This window comes from Nicrophorus vespilloides, unplaced genomic scaffold (genome assembly GCF_001412225.1).
Source record: "Nicrophorus vespilloides isolate i.1.1-1 unplaced genomic scaffold, Nicve_v1.0, whole genome shotgun sequence".
NCBI classification, from domain to species: domain Eukaryota; kingdom Metazoa; phylum Arthropoda; class Insecta; order Coleoptera; family Silphidae; genus Nicrophorus; species Nicrophorus vespilloides.
Genome location: NW_017100098.1, coordinates 694,632 through 715,007, shown reverse-complemented (window position 1 = coordinate 715,007; position 20,376 = coordinate 694,632).

Below are 20,376 nucleotides of genomic sequence, written 5' to 3'. Positions count from 1 at the left end.
TCCACAAGCGATTTGACCTCTGCAGCAATTAAAGTGACCCAACGCGAAGTGAGTGAGTACGTGTGCGTGAACTGAAACGTGACTGAAACCAAGAGCTGAAATTGGATGGAGCCTCACTTGCATCTGATGGAGCACTCCCCAGAAACTGAAACTGATTGAATCAAATGTATACTCATTTGGAACGCGCTTCGTCCATTTCAATCCCGTAACCGCGACCGGAACCACACAATATTCTCTTATTTATTTCATAATTAAATATAATAAATATGCATTAACCACCATGCACAAACTATTTTTTGAGAACACTACAGTACATTCATAACATTTATAATTATTTCAATTACGCAAATAATGATTGTTGCATTAATTTGATGATTTTTTTATATACAATTTTTATAGTAATTAAAAATATATCAATAAAGAATGTTTTCTTTCAATACTTCACGAAAAAGTTCATTTTGCTCATATAATATATAAATATTAATCATATTGAATCATATAACAAAAATATACTCAAAACCTTAGAACTTCAATAAAAAGTGTAAGAAATGGCAGGTATCCTTTTTCATTAAATTCCAATACTCTTCATGGACATATAGATGATAAGGGGGATTCGACACTAGTCTAGAAAGTACGAAGTATGTGTTTATTCACTTAAGAATTGTTATTGGATTGAAGATCTTAGTACCATTGGATTTACAATTTGTTCTCTAAAGATATGAATTTGAATTCAAAATTTTTCTTTTCAAACTTTCATATTTATACATTTTCAATTATTATTTAATTGGATATAAAAAAAAACCAATAACTCTTACGTTTTGCTAAAAAGAAATGTTAATTTAGCATTTCACTTAAAATCATATATAGGATGCATTCTCATAGCTATGTTTTAACCACTAATTTTGCGCAATCTTCGAGTACGTCCGCTGCTTAGAAGCATGAAAACGCTAATTGAAGTTTAGTTTTTCTGCCTACGGCGTTTTATTTGCCTCCTCCGTTCCTCCTTTTTCCTTTCGTTTCGGTCCTTTTTCTCCTGCGGGGAATTTCCATTATGACTTTTTAATGGATTTTTCAGTGTCGAGACTGCGAATGAACGATCACATCCAGTCCCACGTACGTTCCATCCCTTTTCCGATAAATAAATAAATGAATTTATGAATTTTGAGAAAATGGACCGAACGGCAGTGCGCTCTCCGTAATTGGCCAATAAAACAGACCGAGATAGGAATAGATCAAACGTTCCGGCTTTAATTAATCCGGACAAGTTAATTAATATCGAATTTCTCATTGTCGACTACTGTTTGAGCTACATTCCTGACGTGTAATAAATGGACTTTATTGTCCTTCTTCTTATACATAACGTAACATGCCGAAAAGACTAATAAAAAAAAGAAGAAGAAGAATAAATAAGGATCGGAAAGAGAAAAAGAGAACAAAGAATCGAAGACCTGATGGCATAGAATGAACTGAACTACAATGTTTTTCTTTTTCTGAACTCGAAAATATCACGAAATTAATACAGTCTCCCCTCACGTGTTCCTGCTGCATTCTATTTCGCTCTTCCTCTCTCTCTCTCTCTCTCTCTCTCACACACATACGCACGCAAACATTGTCTTCTTTTTTCAGTAATACAAGACGTGTGTAAAACTAATAATAAAAATAATAATAATAATGCCGATAATTAGCTGTGGAGGATTTCTTGGTTTGCCACAGCACCGACAGGAAACACAAGTGATTAAAATTATCTCTTCTTCTCTTCACTCCACTTCGCTCCACGCCACTCACCATCTCCGCTGCTTCACCTTCTACCTATTCTTTTTTTTTTTGTTATTATTATTTCTCGGCGAGTCTCTCTCTCTCTCACGTGTGATGAATTCAATCATTTTTACAAGTTCGAAAATAAGCCACAAGAAAAACGACTCACGGTAGCTCGCGAGGATAGTAATAAGCCTCCGAGAAAAGCTCTTCAGTTCTCAGTTTCCAATCCATGAGAAACTCTCAGCAACGACAAAAAAAAGGATCGCGAACGAAGGGTGATCCATATAATATGCAATTTGCTCGCGCCTCATTTTCGAGCTCGTTGTGAGATTTTATGATTACATTTAATCGAGCTTCCATTGAAGTGGAAATTGATAGGCATTTAAAATGCAACCCTTTATGTTTTGGAGTAAGGGTCGATCAATTGCATTAACACTAATTATCGTTTGACCAATAAGAAGCAGGTGTCCATTCATGATTATTCCATGCAATCAATGCAATTCCGGAGACGTTTAGTGAATTAGTATGATTAGATACGATGCCCATATGTAAATGTTCCATCCCGCTTGGACAAGAATTGCTTTGACTTTTAATTAGTCCGCATCGACTGACCGATCCAGTATATTAATTAGCTGTATGCTTGTAGCACACGCCGTCATGTCATCAAAGCAAACGACAAGAACTTATCTTCTCTAGATCGCTTTTACTTAGAATTGTTAGGAAACACCTGTGCTTTCCTTTTTTGATCATCGTTTCCGATCACCTTAATATGATACACTTAAAATTACGTAAATAGTATTTGCAATATTAATTGCAGATTTTTTCTACTTATGACAATTTAAAAGTATCATTCTTACGACCTTTAAAAATGATAATCATAATTTTTGTTAGGAACGACTAATAGCCGAATGGTTAAGTCGCCCTACCTACAATTTCGTGGGCGCTAGTTCGAATCCTGGTCAAGCCAGGCCCTTTGGTAACTATCCACCGGGAAAGATTACCCACCTAATGTCAACCGCGATCTTAAATTTACTCAGTACTTGTGAATAAAATTATACGACATAAAAGAAATATATTTTGTCAAATAGGAATAATATTTCCATTATCGGTAAACGGTTACCAAAATTACCAGTAAATTTTGATAAGAAATAGCGGTTATTTTTGTTATCTTTTACTCGGAAATTGAAATTGATGATGTTTTACCAATTATAATAAAAAATCGACGTAATGTATTAATTAAACTTATTTCGTATTTGTTTTTATTCATTATTTCTTTCTTTTCTTTTAATTGAAAGTGTATATTTGTTAACATATTCATTTTTTTCTTAAAATTTAAAAGTGAATTGCACTTAAATTTAAACCAGTTTTTACTAAAAAAATATTTACCTTTTACCGGTTAACAAAAATAACGGTAAATTTGAATGCATAATAAATGTATACGTTGTTAAACTAATTAACAAAAATGAACATAATTTATTGTATACCTGCATATGAAAGGCTATTGGTATTATTAAAGTTTGGAGTTTTTAAAGTTATAAAAATGAAAAATTAAACTATTTTTTTAACTAAAGTAATTCAAGCGAAAGTTCTCAAGTTATATTATTAAATATTCGTAGAGAAGTAAAACTTTATCCAGCAGTGATGAATAAAATTCATGCGCAAGTATAAAAGAATTGAATTGGAATTATCCAAACATAAATCCATTTAACAGCGTTTTAATTTTGATAATATTAGAGACAAATTCTATTTCTCTTTCTAATGAATGATGACTTTTTTGGAATGATACTTAAAAATATAAATTTGAATTATTTACGAATGAAAACAGAACTTCATTAAAAAAATATATATTTTCCGTTTATTAGTCGATTAAATACTGAAAATCAATAAAGATGTCTATTATTCCAATTGTGAAAGGTTACAAAAGGACAATTAAATCCCTATTCGATACTATTTCTTGCAGAGAGGATAAAAATATGCTCCGAATAAGGTGGTATTCTGTTTTTATATGACGTGAGCGCGCCATGTTTTACAACACCTTTGCAATGAACCAATGCCGGTTTGTCTTTTTTTCATTTTTCTACACACATATATACTATAGAAGACGACACAGCTGCTTTGTGCCATAGTTCGTACGTATATTCAATTTTACGCATCTATTACTAATATCTACAATACATACACTGTGTAAAGAAAGTATTCATTCATCGTAAATTCACTTAATTAATTGTTCTTTAATATGTATTTATGGAAATAACAATCGTATACAATACATGTACATTGTTTTATCGACTAATCAACGCAATATGAAAACTTTTTTTTACATATATACATATAATATTTGAGTATAAGATTAAATATATTGTTATATTTCATCTTACATTGAAATCGTAACTAACAAAGTTATATTATTGTATTTATTAAAAAGTGGTAAGAAAATATAAATATTTACAAAAAAAATAGCTCTAATGTCAAGGGAAGTGCTGTTAATTAATGGTTCATGAGCATATAAATTAATCTTTTTCTCTTAAAATTAGAAAATCCAAGTAATTAACTAGTAATGAATAATTTTATATTTCTTACGTTGTTGGAGATTAGTTTTGTGTTATACATATATTTTAAATAAATTATTATACAAGTATAAAATAGTGGCGATTCCTCCAATATAAAATGAAAGTTCCTATTTAATGTCTCAATGAACACTCTAATTATAAATATATATGTATATAAACAGTAGGAAACCAAATTGTTAAAAAATCAGATAATTTATGTAACAATTAAATGTAATTTAATTTTGCGATGAGTAAATATTTGACGCGGGCAAACAATAAGAAAACAAAAGATGGCGCCACCGTCGACTGCCCCTGGTTAACGCTGATGTAACAGCATTTCGGAGGTTGTTCTTTAATTGCTTTCAAGCGGCCTCTGATTGTGAGTTTATGTGCGTCGAAGACAGTGGTGGTGATGGTAAGGTAAGGTAAGTTAAGACAAAGAGTAATAAAATAGCAGAAGGAAGAAGAAAAGAAGTTTGCGTGTGTGCGCGCGAAGGGGCGAAGGGGGGCGAAGGGACAGAATGCGAACAAACGGTTGCGACAACTAACAAGCGAGTAATATTTGGAATTTCGCGCAATTTTTAACGCGGCACTTCAAAGGGGCGGCAGATGAGAAAAAGGAGAGCAAAACGAGGAGGAATGGGACGAAGGGAACGGCAGATCAGAGGAAAGAAAAAGACGAGAGAATGGAAAAATGAGCGAGAGAGAGAGAAAGAACGGAAAGGAAAGGAGCTGCGAGAGAAGAAAAGACGAAAGAGAAAAAAGGAAAACCGCTCCAGTTACATATCGATCTGTGAGCGGAGCTGGAAAAAAGTCGAACGAATGCCGCCGCCGCCACCGCAGCCTCCGCCGCTGATCTTGCTCTGGGCTCTCTTGCAGTTGCTCTTGCAGGTAACTCTTGTGTACGTACACATGTGCAAGTCTTATTTTTCTTCTTCGATCTCCGCTCTCCTCTTCCTTCATGTACTTTTTGTTTCTCCCTTTTGCTCGAAAAGGAATTGAGGTATGTAGAAATTGTAGCCGTGTGTGTGCGCACAGAGTCCTTGCTCGTGCTCTTTCGCGTCCGCTCGCGCGCGTTTGTCCTCCGCCGCCACCGCCGCCGCCATGGAATATTCCTCCACGTACGAACCTTCTTCTTTTGTCTTCCTTTCATCCATCGGACCCGCATTTTTCGAACACCCTTCCCGTACTTCAACCGTTCCGACAATGAACGACGATCCACCGGACCCAGTTTTTTCAGCCCAAATGTGTCAAATTCTTGTTTGAGTTTTTCATCAACAGGGGGCGCCCACTGAGTAACCTAAAACCAGCTTTCTTCAGGTTGGTAATGAGAAACGAAAATCAAAGATGGTAATACACATTCCCAAACATTATCCACAAATGGGAACATAAAAGTGATTTATTCTAAAAAAAAAAACTTATTAATTGCTTTACAATCATAATTTCAATGATTATTACATTAGAAAATTATTAATATTCACATTGTGCATTATAAATCGTACATAAATTTGTAATACATTTCATTATTCCTATCTGCGTGACAAGTCTTATTACAGAAAATCTGCTCTTCGGCTGATGATGTCCACATTTGTCCACTCTCATTATATTCAATTTAGAGAATATAATTTCACGATAATCGAGGCAAGGACGTTAAGGACTCAACTTTTATTACAAAGAAATATTTATTTACTTATTTATATACGCATATGAGAGCCAACAACAGCACAATAATTGTGTTTAATCCTATTTTGCGGAGCATTTGCTTCGAATAATGTCCGGCTTAACGAAGCAGCAGTGCCGGACGCACGCAGGGGGCGACGCCACGGGACGCCGGCGACGGTTCATCGTGGAACTCTTCAGACGTCTCTTGTACCGGCGTCGCAGGACGCACGTGCGATCATTGCCATAGTTAACGCCGCTATTCAAACTAATCCTCAATCGAAAATTAAGCAGATTCACATTAACTAACTCTATTTAATCCAGGGATGTCTTTCCACATCATTTCATCTGTTTTTTTTGAGTATTTAATGATTCTTTTATGTACAGAATGTTCTTGGTTGATATCCTTTTCATTACAATATACTTGTATATTTGTTCTATTATTACTAAAGGAAATATAAATAGTTATTGTTGTTAATCTAACTTAATATAATATTACTAACTTAATATTAATACTTTCTATGACTTTTTTTTTCCAGAAATCGATAAGTAAACTTGTAATGTAATCGCGAGAGAAACAACGGCAATGCTGAATATGATTATGATAATCAGACACAATCGTGATATTTTTTTCATTCATCCATGGTTAATTCTCGTTATTGGATTTATTATTAAAATGGGAAAATTACCTTCCTCGATTCGATCCATCAGAGACGATCTTGCGTTATTTGTTCTTCCTATTATTAATCATACTGTGATGGATCCCATGTAATTACGAGAACACATTCAAACTAACAACAAAAACAAATGACTGTGAATATACACATACAGCAGTTAATAAAAGAAGAAGTAAATTAGAAAGAAATAGTATTGAATATCGAATAAAAATTAACTATAATGATTATTTATGTAATGTTTATGTTATAAATAAGTCCTACTTTATTTTAATTTATATTGTTTGTTATTTCGTAAATTAGTTATAAGTTTTAAGACTAGTAGTTTAACTTTTTCTGGATGTTAGTATGCTGGTAGTTTTGTTGAATTTTGTAAAGTTGGGGAGTACGGTGTGCAAATTATAGGCCTGACGACGATTTTTGAATTAGCCGCTCGCAGTGGGGTACGGCTGAAAGTCGGAACCGGGAACCGTTCGTGTGGAACGTAATCGCCGCCTTCGCCACGCTGCACCCCATCCCGCCGCACCGCCTTCCTCCTCGTATAACCGGAATTCATCTAAAAGCCTCATCTCCGTGCGCTTCGCAATTTCTGCTAAAATTTTCCCGGTACATTTTTCTTCCTTCTATTATTTTTTTTATAGCTTTTCTTCATCTCTTCCCGCATTTACGTGTCTCCATTTCTGCGTTCTTATTTTCGTTTTTTTTATGCATTATCGTATACAATATATGCACTAGTTGTATGAATATCTACACATTTCCAAATTGCATTCTATAAATTATATTATTTCAGAAACACTTAAAAAAAAGTGCAAAGTTGCATAAAATTAAACTACATAAGTTGACATATTTTAGGAATAACAACTTGAAACAAAATTGAATTTATTCCAATTATTTACAACGATTTATTCGTTGAGTTGTAATGCTATTATCCAATAAGTTAACAGCAGTCGCATTTATATATTTTTATCATAGAAAGTAAATGAACCATTAAAAAGATGCAAGCATTTTTATGGAGCCTCAGGAAATATTGGTAGTCGTTCGTATCATTCAATACAGCAAGCAATGACCGCAATCGAAAAAGATGATGTACATTCAACTAGATAAAGTGAAAAGACGAGTTAAACGAATAATGAAATGATTTTCCATAATCTTATTGAAAAGTTTATACTATAAGTTTTACGAAATTGGTTTGTATATATCCTTGGAAATAAATCTTTATTTTATTAACAATTAAAATTATAAATTTTTAAACATATACTTCATATTATTTGATCATCGTGAATTTCAATCATTTTTAACATATATTGTTATTATTCGCACTAGTTATCAGAAATTAACATTACTTTGAATATAAAAATTCAATTTTTACAAAAATGTTGATTATTAATGCGAATATAACGCAATTACGAGGAGACGAATAGCAGCAAATTTGATCGTTTCGTAATTACACATCTCGCTCTAATTAAAGTACCACATTTCATTGAAAAAAAAAGCAATTATAAATTGCATGTGGACATGTAAACCAACTGTGAACGTTGAAGGAAAATTTTGTGAGAGAAAAAAACTTGCATATGCAAACGATTCAACAGCACACCTTCTGTTTTAATAACAAAATAATAACAGACTTCCGGTTTCGGGAGTTTGTTTTTCATTTCAATATTTTCTATAAAGTATGAGAAAAACTAACGTCTATTTTATTTTATAACCGATGATTTGTTAACTATCTAAATTATAAATAACTCAATAATATTCGGAAATATTAAAATATATTTTATGAAATTTAAAATTAAGTGAATAAATAATGAAATACATTTGATCTTGAAATTAAACAATGAAAGTTATTATAATAATAGCACATGATGACAATATTATCGTTATACTTTTTATTGTTAATTGCGTTATTTATATTTTATCTTGCATTGATTATATTCTAAACAACCTATTATTGAATTCACTTCACTAATGAGATCATTAATTCATTTGTCTTTAGTTTCTTAAGTTACTTATGTAATACAGATTTTATTAGCAGATTACATAAATAATGATAGTGTTCATTGTATTCATTACTAACAGATAAAAATGCCTCTTCTCTTTTTTTTGTTCATTTCGAGAGAATCTCGTAAAGAACTGCAGTTGAGCTGCATTGTGTTTTAATTAATCCTTGATTTGTAAAGGCTTTTTTTTAATTCACTCCGTTCTGTAGCTTCTTTCGTCTTGTTCTGCTTTTAATTAATCTTCTGTTATTAATTCGAGAAGCAACAAAGGGGAAAAGGAAACGGAGATAATAACGAAAATCTTTAATTAAATGGATCGAACGGTAGCGTTGCGATTCCATAACTAATTTCTTTATTACCAAAAGCCGCGGGGTGGCTGCCCCCTCCTCGACAAAGGGCCGCTTCTGTTGATGCTCTTGTTCTTCATTTCCATCAGAGGAAAACGGCGGTACCAAAAGAAAGAAGGCGCTGGGAGACATCGGTTCCATTGTTGTTACCGTACAATATTCTGGCCTCGGCGCTCATTATTTACCAGCGACAAACTTACTTGAATACAACGGTAACGTACTTAAGGAAAACAACATTTGAAAGGTAGCATAAGAAGAAAGCATATCTACATTATTTATATTTTATTTAAGTATCTTTTTTTGCGCCAATTCATTTATAATTTCTAATTATCAAAATAGATAAGACATTTTTTAGAATATATTCATACCTCGCTGTAAAGGCTCAAAATGTTGCAAAATGATTGTGCTTACCACTGAAGAATGTTTATGTTAAGTCAAGTACACAAATGAACGAATAGAACACCTGATGATATAATGCATACTAGGATCTCGCGGAAGCTTGTTAATTTTGTGCTAATGAAACTTCCGGTTCTCCAGCAAAACATTAATAAGTCTTCTTTCTATTTGCTTCGGATCTCGGTCTTTGCAGATCAAAAAATGTATCGTCATATCCGGTCGAAGAGGAAACGGTGGGCCCTTCGATATTCCAACGTCAAAATTGCAATCCGCCCTCTATTCGCAAAACAGGCCATTGTTTCTTTGAAGGAAAAATAAAGAGAAATACAATTAAGAGAATAATAATTGTATACAAAAAAAAAGACTTGCGAATACAGTTATAAGACATCCTTCCTTGCACCGTTTCCATAGTGAAACGAAGGAAAGAAAGAGTGAACAGCAGTGTGCGTAATTTAATTAATTCGATCTTGTTTTATGGAGAACTTGACTAGGCGGTGAATTAATTAGCGTTTCTTGGAGAGACTCACTCTCCGCACTTACTCCATCCGCGTGACTCTCCCGTGCACTTGCTGTGGTGCATACGTGTATGTATGTGTTGGTGTGTCTATATAATAATATGACACACATACAAATACGCAAACGTAAACGTAAGCAAACCCGTCCAGCAAGCTGCATGACTCTATTTTAATTACTCTCCTTTTTCGAAATCGAAACATACACAGTCTATTTCACTCTTCTACGTACGTCTACGTACGCTTTTCCAGCGACACGAGCAAAACATGTTTACGCTGTATCCATTTTTGAGGGTGAGGTCAAAGGTCATAAGAAATAAAATATATCTATATACAATAAGAGAAATCATCGGCCATTTTGCAAACGTCGCGACGCCTTGCCGCAGTTGCCATAGCGACGACACGCGACGTAGACGACTTTGCTCGTCATTTGGTTCTCATTGTGCTTTTAGGGGTTGCCCGGGTGGATGATGGGTCGCCAGCGTGAGGGGTGAGAGTGCAGTGCAAGGACTTTAGTCGTGATTGGAATATGCTTACACGCACTTCCGAGATGAAGATATTTTTTGTCCAAATATATAAGAGGAATCGATGATATTTTAAAGAACAACCATTTAACTAATACTAAGAAGATACAAGATGTACATTTGTTTTTTTTATTATATTGTTTAATAATAACTACATCAGATGTATTCACACAATACAGACATTTCAAGGACATTATAAAAGATAGTCAGAAGAAGTAAACCTTCTAATAATTACAATGAAGAAGTTTCCATTTTTTATTTGTCAATTTTAATAGAAAATTGTATTCAACAGGTAATAAAAGTAATAAACAACAAAACTAACAATTTGTTGACTCTAAACATATTTTTTAAAATTAGTTTTGTTATAGACATAATTCTATTGCAATTATGTTATTGTTTTATTTTAAAAAAAATTCAATGATAGTAAATTAGTTTTATTAACTGATATTGAATAAGACAACTGTAACTATGTTTAATTAGTAATGGATTATAATTAAACAGAGTGAAAATGACTTGCTATTAATTGCAATTATTATTGTATAATATCAAGGTGCATACCCTCATATTTCAGGTGAATTGATGAATACTTTTATGAATTGATAAGTGTTCTTTTTATTGACATGTTGAGAAGTTTTATCCTCACTAATTGGCATTTCCAACCTACTCTACAACGAAATCAAGATTACTTTGCACATGGCTACTTTACAATTGAAGAACTATAGCAATGCGGGGCTTCGACATATATTTAAAACTATAACAACTGTAACTTCATTTATAATTAAGTCTTCGATTATATGAGAATAAAATATTAGTTTAAAAAATAAATACTGACTATTTCTATCATCGCTTCTAAAATTGAAGTTTCAATCAGTATTCAACAGATTTTATTAGAATCTGTTCCATCGTTCGTTATAATGATCATTAATTAAGCAACAACAGTCACGAACAAACAAATTGATTGCATCAGTCAAATTCCGCGTCTTAATTAAGTCAACAGAGTAAATTTAATCATATTATTCGGTTATTTTGTGTACGACCAATTAAAAAACTCGTCATTTCGATAAATATTATTAATTCCAGATCTTGCTTACGTTTTATTTCTTTTATTTTTAATTTAATATTATCTTTCGTTTCCTTCGTACATATGCACGTATGTAAACCGGAATTTCCATTTCGAATCCTTTCTGTTTGCATCCGCACTTGTTTCTTTTTATTATTTTCGATGTAGATTCAAAGAAACGTCTGCTATTCATCATCAACATCAATGAACTGTCAATAAAAATATTAATAAGGTCAATTATGTATACTTTTCGATTACGATTTTGTCCATCGAAGGTTATAAAAAATATTTATAAAATGAATCTCAAAGAGTCACATAATATTAGAATTTGAAAATTGTTAATGAAGAGTGTTTATAAGATTACATGGTAAACAGGTTTTGAGTAATAAAAGTTCAAATTAAGCAATACAACGTTGTAGAAGTAAAATGTAAATGAACAAAAGTTAAGCGCGATTAAAGCTTGTCCGATTGGTGATAATAATGTCGATTCGTTGGCGCTGCTAATTGCAGAAATCTCAATTTCGCCGTGCGATCGCGATTCCGTTTTTCTTAACACGTTTTAAGCAAAGTTATCTTTCGGTCAGACAGCAATAAAGTCGTTTAACATGTATATTTTATAACTGAACATTTCGATTGCCGCAATCTGGCGCATCTCTCGATGCAGACTGCGCTTTCCAATCTATACTTTTCCATCTAGGCAAAACAAAACAACAAGAGGTATAGAGCAAAAAAAAGCATTCTCAGACTCCACCAGTCTGTTTATATTTATTCATTATTACTCCTCTTTGTATTTTTCATTCAATCGTCTCTCCTCCTCCTCCATCCAGGATGATTTAATAACACCTTCTATTTTTTCCTCTTTTTTTATATATCATTACCTTTTTTCTCTTTCTCTCTCCATGCGCGGTAAGTCGTGAAAATAAGTTTATATAAATTGCATTTGCATTTCGCTGGCTTCAAGGATGCTTGCAAAACGCAAACACTCATCAATCAAACTTTTCACGTGAAATGTTTGGTATTCGTTTTGAAGTTACTATAAATAAGCCTTTCGGGACGCATTCAATTTGTTTATGCAAAACGCTAATTAATTAACGTGGCTCAATGTAATTTCGTTTAGTTTTCGTGCCTCGAAATTGTTGCTAAACCAGTTACGATATTTATAATTAATGAATTCCGTAATATTGACACGAAAAATATGTTACATCGAGATTTTTTTTTCTCGCATAAGATTTTCTGTTTTTGCTAGTCCTCATCAATTCGAATTTAATAAGAAAACATGTGTATTATTTTTTGTTGTCCTTCAATAATCATCGTCGAAGAAACCCTAATCTTTGAATTTCTACTTCATATCTCTGATTGCGTGCAGACATAATTACGATCTATTAAAGAAACGTACTCGGCGGACACACGAAAAAATTCTTCAGTTTGATTCAGTCGTGTATTTCCACACGAAAAAACATAGCGACCTTGTCGGCATTGCGCAAACATAAAGCTGTCCAGTTGTAAATGGAAATCAGCTTTTGTTTCGTCCATCGGTGATTCGTCAAAACCGTCAAACCGTTCTCTTATTTCTGTTATTGGCTTCAAGTTCACACTGCATATTTTAACACTTCAACGTCATGTTTAGAAACCAAAAATTGTTCTCAGAACACGCGACCTTGAAAAATATTCCCCCATAAATAACGTAAATTTTATAAATCATAGACACAAATATTATTATTTGTTTTAAGTAGATTCAAAATATAGCATATTATTACTATTAGATGGAATGCAGGATTAGAATGATTATTTTAATGTAAATTTGCAATGTGCAATTGATAATATTAGTATTGGGTTTGGCCAAAGGTACTCATAGTAAATTTGTTTTATTTTCTTTTGTATCCGTTTTTTTTTTTGGTCAATAAATTTGATTATTATTATTAATTGTGAGGCGTGAGGTTTTTTTTGTTTTCTTTATTCTAATTAAAATATTATTTTATTTTCAGGTCATAAAATTAAATCATTTAATAATGTTATTGTAGAATTTTTATGTTTCTTTTTTCATAATAAATATTGTCCTGATAATTTCAGAAAACGGAAAACGGACAAAGTATTACAACATAAAGTTGATAGTTTTTAATACAGTGCATACCGGTATTGCTATAATCTCTTGGTTTGTTGTGTACGTTTCTCGGAGTTTGGACGCTAAATCAAAGGCGGTTTCTGAACGACATTGGTCGAATAAATGCCGCGGAAAAGACAAGACGAAGAAAAAGAAATGAAAATGAAAAGAGCTCCGAGCAGTCCGTTTCAAAGGCACAAGCAGGCCGTGGTTATAGTTATGCGCAATTAGAGCCGCATTTTTCTACCAACTTATGACAAATAGTTCATGTGTCGAGCACCTGCAAGCGCGCACACACAAACAAATGCTGCCGACACACACACACACATATACTTAACAGCGTAATCTATTTTATTCCAATCATTAATATCATTAGCGGTATTGGCATTAATTTCATTCACATATTACCTGTCCGCATTCGAATTGCCGCAACTGCTCGAACTATCAAAACTTATGAAAAGAAAAACTTTGCAAAAATAAATAATTACTAAGTTTTTCACACTATTTAAAGTTTCCGAGTATGATTATTATTTAAATCAATAAATTTAAATAACTAAATTATTTTTAAAATAACATATGTTAAAATTTAGATTCAAATCTAAATTTATATAAAATATATAATAAGAATTAAAAATAAAAAAATTACTTCAATTATTTCAAGGATTACATTTGAAATGTATAAGTGTAGAAATTGCTATATTAATTGCTCAATTTTATTTGAAATCATGAATTAACTCACATTGCTTTTTTTGAATATTGCAATATTTTTGAGATTTTGAGAATCCAATCATTCTTTAATAAATTTAAAAGCTGCAGCTTGCTAAATTTATTTAATAGGACTTTACAATTTTCAACGATGACTGGACACAAACATAACTACTTTTTTCTCCATCATTTTGTTAAAAATTAATAATAATAATATTTATTGCAACAAAATTCATTCAAAATATTAATTAAACTTTTTTTTTGCTTCAAATGATTTTTGTTAATTATTATGCATAGAAAATTTATTATAAAAAAGTTTTACTATTAAAAAACGTATCTACATCAATATTTAATGTAAATAAGAGAATGTTTTCACTAAAATGTAAAATTACATAAATCTATAAGAAATAATTATTTAAATAAAAGAAAAACTAAAATTTTGTACAAAATATTTAATTATCATGCCGTGATCTGTCGCAATCTTCAAGTGGAATCAGTCGGTGCAGCTATATGTTAATTTAAATACTAGAACTGCACACTAGAAGGTCATACAAATATTGTGAAAATCAACTAATCTGAAAAAACAACCAGATTTTATTAACATGAATAATGTACATCTTCCTGAACCTACCAATATTATTCAATATTTATTGAAAATTAAAGTAGTTGCTATTTGTAAATACGTTCTTGAAATATCATCAATATTTGAATTTCAAAGTGAAATAACTTTGATTTACTTTGTACCAAAACGGGGATACACCACAATAATAATGTGAATAAAAATTTAAAAAACTGATATCTTACATTTCTACAATAAGACTAAAGTAGGTGTGAATGCACTTGAAAAAAATTAAATATCGTTAGTGTCTACACTACAGTTATATATGAATTCTCATTATTGAAAAAAAATAATTCCAGGTATTCGTAGATAAAGCAAGTAGGAGGTACGTTGTGTGAACCATATATGCATGATCGAATGTGCAACCACAAGATTCACCGAAATCTTAGAATTCTGATTGCAAATATCAAGCAGGTTAAAATTACTATAGAAACACAGCCTAATGAACGGATTCCTACATTCAAATGTTAGAGTTCCAGACTGTTTGGAACAATCAAATCAGTTTTAAATGATGTTACATTCATTAAATAATAAGAATTAATCTGTTGTAAGAATTAATAATTTCTTCTATTTTTTTTAACATTTAATAAATTTGTCTGTAGTAGTTACGGGTTAATTATAAATAAATGTTACTGAATTGATCAATTTATAAAAATTAATATAAACATGATTTATAAATTACACATCAAATTTTTAGATGTTTCATCAATAAACGGACAGATTACGTTAACAGTAAACATGTGTCTAATCTACATAGTAATTGATTTCTTTTAATGTTATAATTAACCATTTTTTTTATTAAAAAATTCTACATAACTCAATTTATTTCCAAATGTATTAATTTTACGTAGATACAATGAAAAATAAATAACATCGGCATTAAGTAATGTACAATCAGATGCACTTTACATTTCTACATCAATTTGTATGAGTAGCAATGTAGATATTATCATGTTAATAATATTAATTTCTTGTTTTGAAAGGATTTTTCTTGAACATTATTTCAATTGATAGAATATTTCAACCATATCTAATAGACTGTTTCTTATCGAGCAGTTATCCAAAATCATAGAGGTTCCTTCCTAAATTAATCAAAAAGAATTTCATTTTTTGAAGATCGATTAAATAATTCTACCACTCGTCTGATTTTAGTTGTAATTAGTAAAATATTGTCAAAATATAACTATAATGTCGGTAATCATATTAGCCGGTATAACCTATTATCCGTTTACCGGTAATAGAAGCCGTGCTTATATTCTATTTTTATCATATGTACTTAGTAAAACTTGTAATAAAATAGTTTGATGAGTACAAATTACCATTGATATAAAGTTAATTGAATAATTAGGAATGTGAATGAGTTGCACATATAGAAATAAGCCTAGTGAAACAACGGAGCTAAATAAAAAGCTGTGTCAAACGAAGCGCGTCCTGCGGTCGTGGGCTTAATAAATTGTTAACAATCGATTGGCAAAAGGACATACCGCAAATGAAACAGAGGAGTTCATTTATTATATAATAAATGGATAAACAAACAAACAAACGTGGACAGACAAAAGACGTGCAACGGAATAAAAAAAAACACGCTTTGCTATGTACATGAAAGAGGATCGTCAATTAGATACGCCAAAAGCTTTGCGCGACAACTCAACTAGATCGCTTCAAATTCTTCAACCGAAAATACAAAACTCACAACACGGAAAACTATGGAACGGAATAGAAGCATACATAACAGAAAAAAAAACTAATAAAGTTACCATGCAGAGAGGAATTTAATCGTGTGCAATACTTCCATTTTTTTTGTTGCTGTTGTTATTGTTACGGTAGCTAAATTGTGTGATTTATTTGCAAATATAAGCAGATTAAATTAATCACACACTTGTGCCGTTGTTTGTAAATGCATTACAAAGAGCCGCGTTTTATTTACAACTCGTTTGAGTTTGCTTTGAATTTTCATTCTCTAAACATTTAATGCGTGATCTTAACCAATTAGCCGATTTCAACGGCTCCCGGATCGCATGGAACTTACTATTTACTAGTAATTGCGATGCAATTCATAAATTTTCATTTAGCATTTTATCACAGATACCCATCGGTGTTCACATCGCTCTGCAGCGTTTTCGAGCGGATATTATTTGACACTTGGACATTTTTCTCATTTCCGCTCCTTTGTTGATCCACTTCTTCTGCATTTCTTCTAATTAATTAATTGGCCATGTTATTAATAATCGTTATTTTCCTATAGGACGTTAAGGTTATTGACCGGTTTATATATATTTATATGTATCTACTACATCTTACAATTTCAATTGATTTTTTAACTTATTTAATCAAATAATTTCTAAATATTATTATTATTCACAAAGTGTACATTTTGTCCTAAATTGGCCAATCAATATTGTTAAAAATTCCTATGTGGAAGCACTCACTTAATATAATACAATACAAAAATCGTATCGAATGAATTAAAAAGATCAGTTTAATTAGGTAGACTAGAAAACGAAAGCAAATCTAGTCACGTTACTTTTACCCTTAAAAAGGGTCACACTAAACAGCAGAACCATTCCGCAAGCTGACGATGCCAAGTACTTGGGTATGTTTCTGGATCACCGACTCACGTGGAAGAAGCACATCGCAATAAAACGGAAGCAACTTAGCATCAAGTTCGCAAAGTTGTACTAGCTGATCGGCAGAAGATCACAGCTATCACTCGAAAATAAACTATTAATCTACAAGACCGTGCTGAAGCCGATGTGGACGTACGGCATGGAGCTTTGGGTAACAGCCAGCAATTCCAACATAGAGATCCTGCAACACTTCCAGTCCATATGCCTGCGCACCCTGGTGCAAGCCCCCTGGTACGTCACGAACGACACGATACACAATGACCTCCACAAGAACACTATTAAGAGTGAAATCGCCAAGTAAAGTGCCCGTTACCAGAACAGACTAGAACATCCCAACAGTCTCGCGTTATACTTGCTAGACAACAGTGACACCCCCCATAGACTAAAGAGACACAACATCCTCGACCTCCCCTTTACAAACTAAAAGTTCGTTTTCTTGTCCATTAGATTGAATATTATTATTTAAGTTACATAGTGTCGTTAAAATCAAAATTTTAGTTATGTTGTTATTGTTATTGAATTATTATTTTTTAAGTAAATTTATATTTGTTTGTAGAAATATTTCTTATAAGAAATCGTTCCACGCTTGTGTTTTTTTTATACAATAATGTGATTACTACAATTAAAATACATGAAAATGATATAAAAATTTAGGCAACAATATTAATATTCAGGAATTTTTAATATACATTTTATATTTTTAATTCAACTCAATTTATTATACTTGTATAGAAATAGTTAATATTTATTTGGAATGTAATCAAAATATGATATAATTAATAATAATGTTTATTGCAATACTTATAAAGATACAAAAATAAAGAAATGAATACAGATAATTCCTAATTATTTCAAATGGCTATTGTCAATAGGTATTTCTGTCCAATTTTATTATATTACAAATATATAGTACAAAACACAATTATATTCTTTCCGTGATAAAATTCTTTGTTTTTAAGGTATATTGGCAATAAAAATCCATAACAAGTTGTAAATGTAGTAAAGCAATCTGCTCTTTCATTTTCAACTTTCCATTGAGGAACTTTAGAATTTAAATGTTGATGTACAAACTTTGAAGATGATGGAAACATTCAAATAGTCCATAATATAGTGATCCATATTTTTGCATATAGTATTAAATATGAATAAGATTTTGCTAACAATTGATAACAAACGCATGCGAATTTCTCAAGCGTATTTGAATCATTTTAAAAAGACAAAAAATCTGATTTTGCTTGTTAATTTATAATTATGGATGAATCGGGGAGTCACCACTACACAACAAAGATGATATAACAATCTAAACAAAGACTCCATCAGTAGGAAAGTTTATGGCACCAGTTTTTTGGGATGCAAAAGGAATTTTGTTAATAGAGAAAGGTAATAGAATCATATGAAAATATTATGCAAGCCTGTTGGATTAATTAGATGGAAAAATTCGTGAAAAAGACCTGGTTACAGAAAAAGAAAATAATCTATCACCAAGACAACGCACCAGCTCACAAGAGTATTTTGACCATGGTAAAAAACAACGAATTAACGTATGAATTGTTTGAACATCCATCATATTCGCCAGATTTAACTCCATCAGACTTCCTGGAAAGGATTTTTCGACTAATCAAGAAGCAAATTCATTTATTTATCGTTTTTTTTACGAAACAAATATAACATTATATTGAAACGAACATGTTGAAAATGAAAAAAAAAAATGAAAAATGCATTTTTAATTAGGAGACAAAAAATTGTTGTGATAAAAACAATTAAGTTTTTATGATAGCAACAAGTATCGTTTGCAATAAGCAGGTAAAATAAATATACGCCTCTTTGTTTATGTCGACGATATAAAAAGTACGCTATCAAATATAACCGTGAAATTCAATTATAAAACCTATTATAAAAAATAAATATTGCATTCCTTTCAACATACCATTAGATTTGCCTAGATGTACATCCTTACATGATTAATGCATTATATACATAGGCATTATAGACACGTTATACCTTGTATTCGGATTGTTTATCAACATCCAATTGGCGAAGCAAAGACACATTAAATAAAAATCATATACATGTTTAAGAATTAAAACATAGTAAAATATTTCAAATATGCTTCTATTTGTAGATTATAATTAATGCAATATATTTGTTAAGAACAATTATTGTACTTCAGTTAATTATGCATAGTTTCTGCATAGAACCATAGTTACCTACCTGAAAATATTTGGACTCTTATATACTAATACAGTTAAAAATCAGGAAAAAGTCCATGAATTGTTTGGATGTGCAAATAATCTATGCAAGGGTATCCGGCATAATTTTATGTACTATAATTTTTAAATTTATTTTTATTTTCCTCAATTTAAAGAGATATTCAAACCGTACTATCGTAAATCAACACTTCGCACTAAGGAAATGATTGCTGTTTATCCAAATGCATTAGTAAAAATAAATGGTTATATAAACCTTTTATTTACCTTTTTTTAAACTTACCACGTTTATAATACATTAAAAAAAATTAACAAATATTTTTCTAAATGTAAAGTCTGAACTATTATACTAATGTTGGATGATAAATTAATGACCTCGTTGGATTAATTAATACTAAATATAATAGTTGATAAAAAAAATTACCAAAAATAAAATAAATACCTTAGATAAAAACTTAGATAGATAGAAAAAATGTACATAGAACGTTTTGTGAAGTGTCTATCAACCTCAAGAACTTACCGCCTTTATAATGATTGATTACGAACTATGTATGAACAGTATGTTGAAAAGATGCAATCCAGCAAAAAGTAAATATACTGAGTAGAATCTGATCTTTCGTGAATACCTTATTAATGGAACGTTC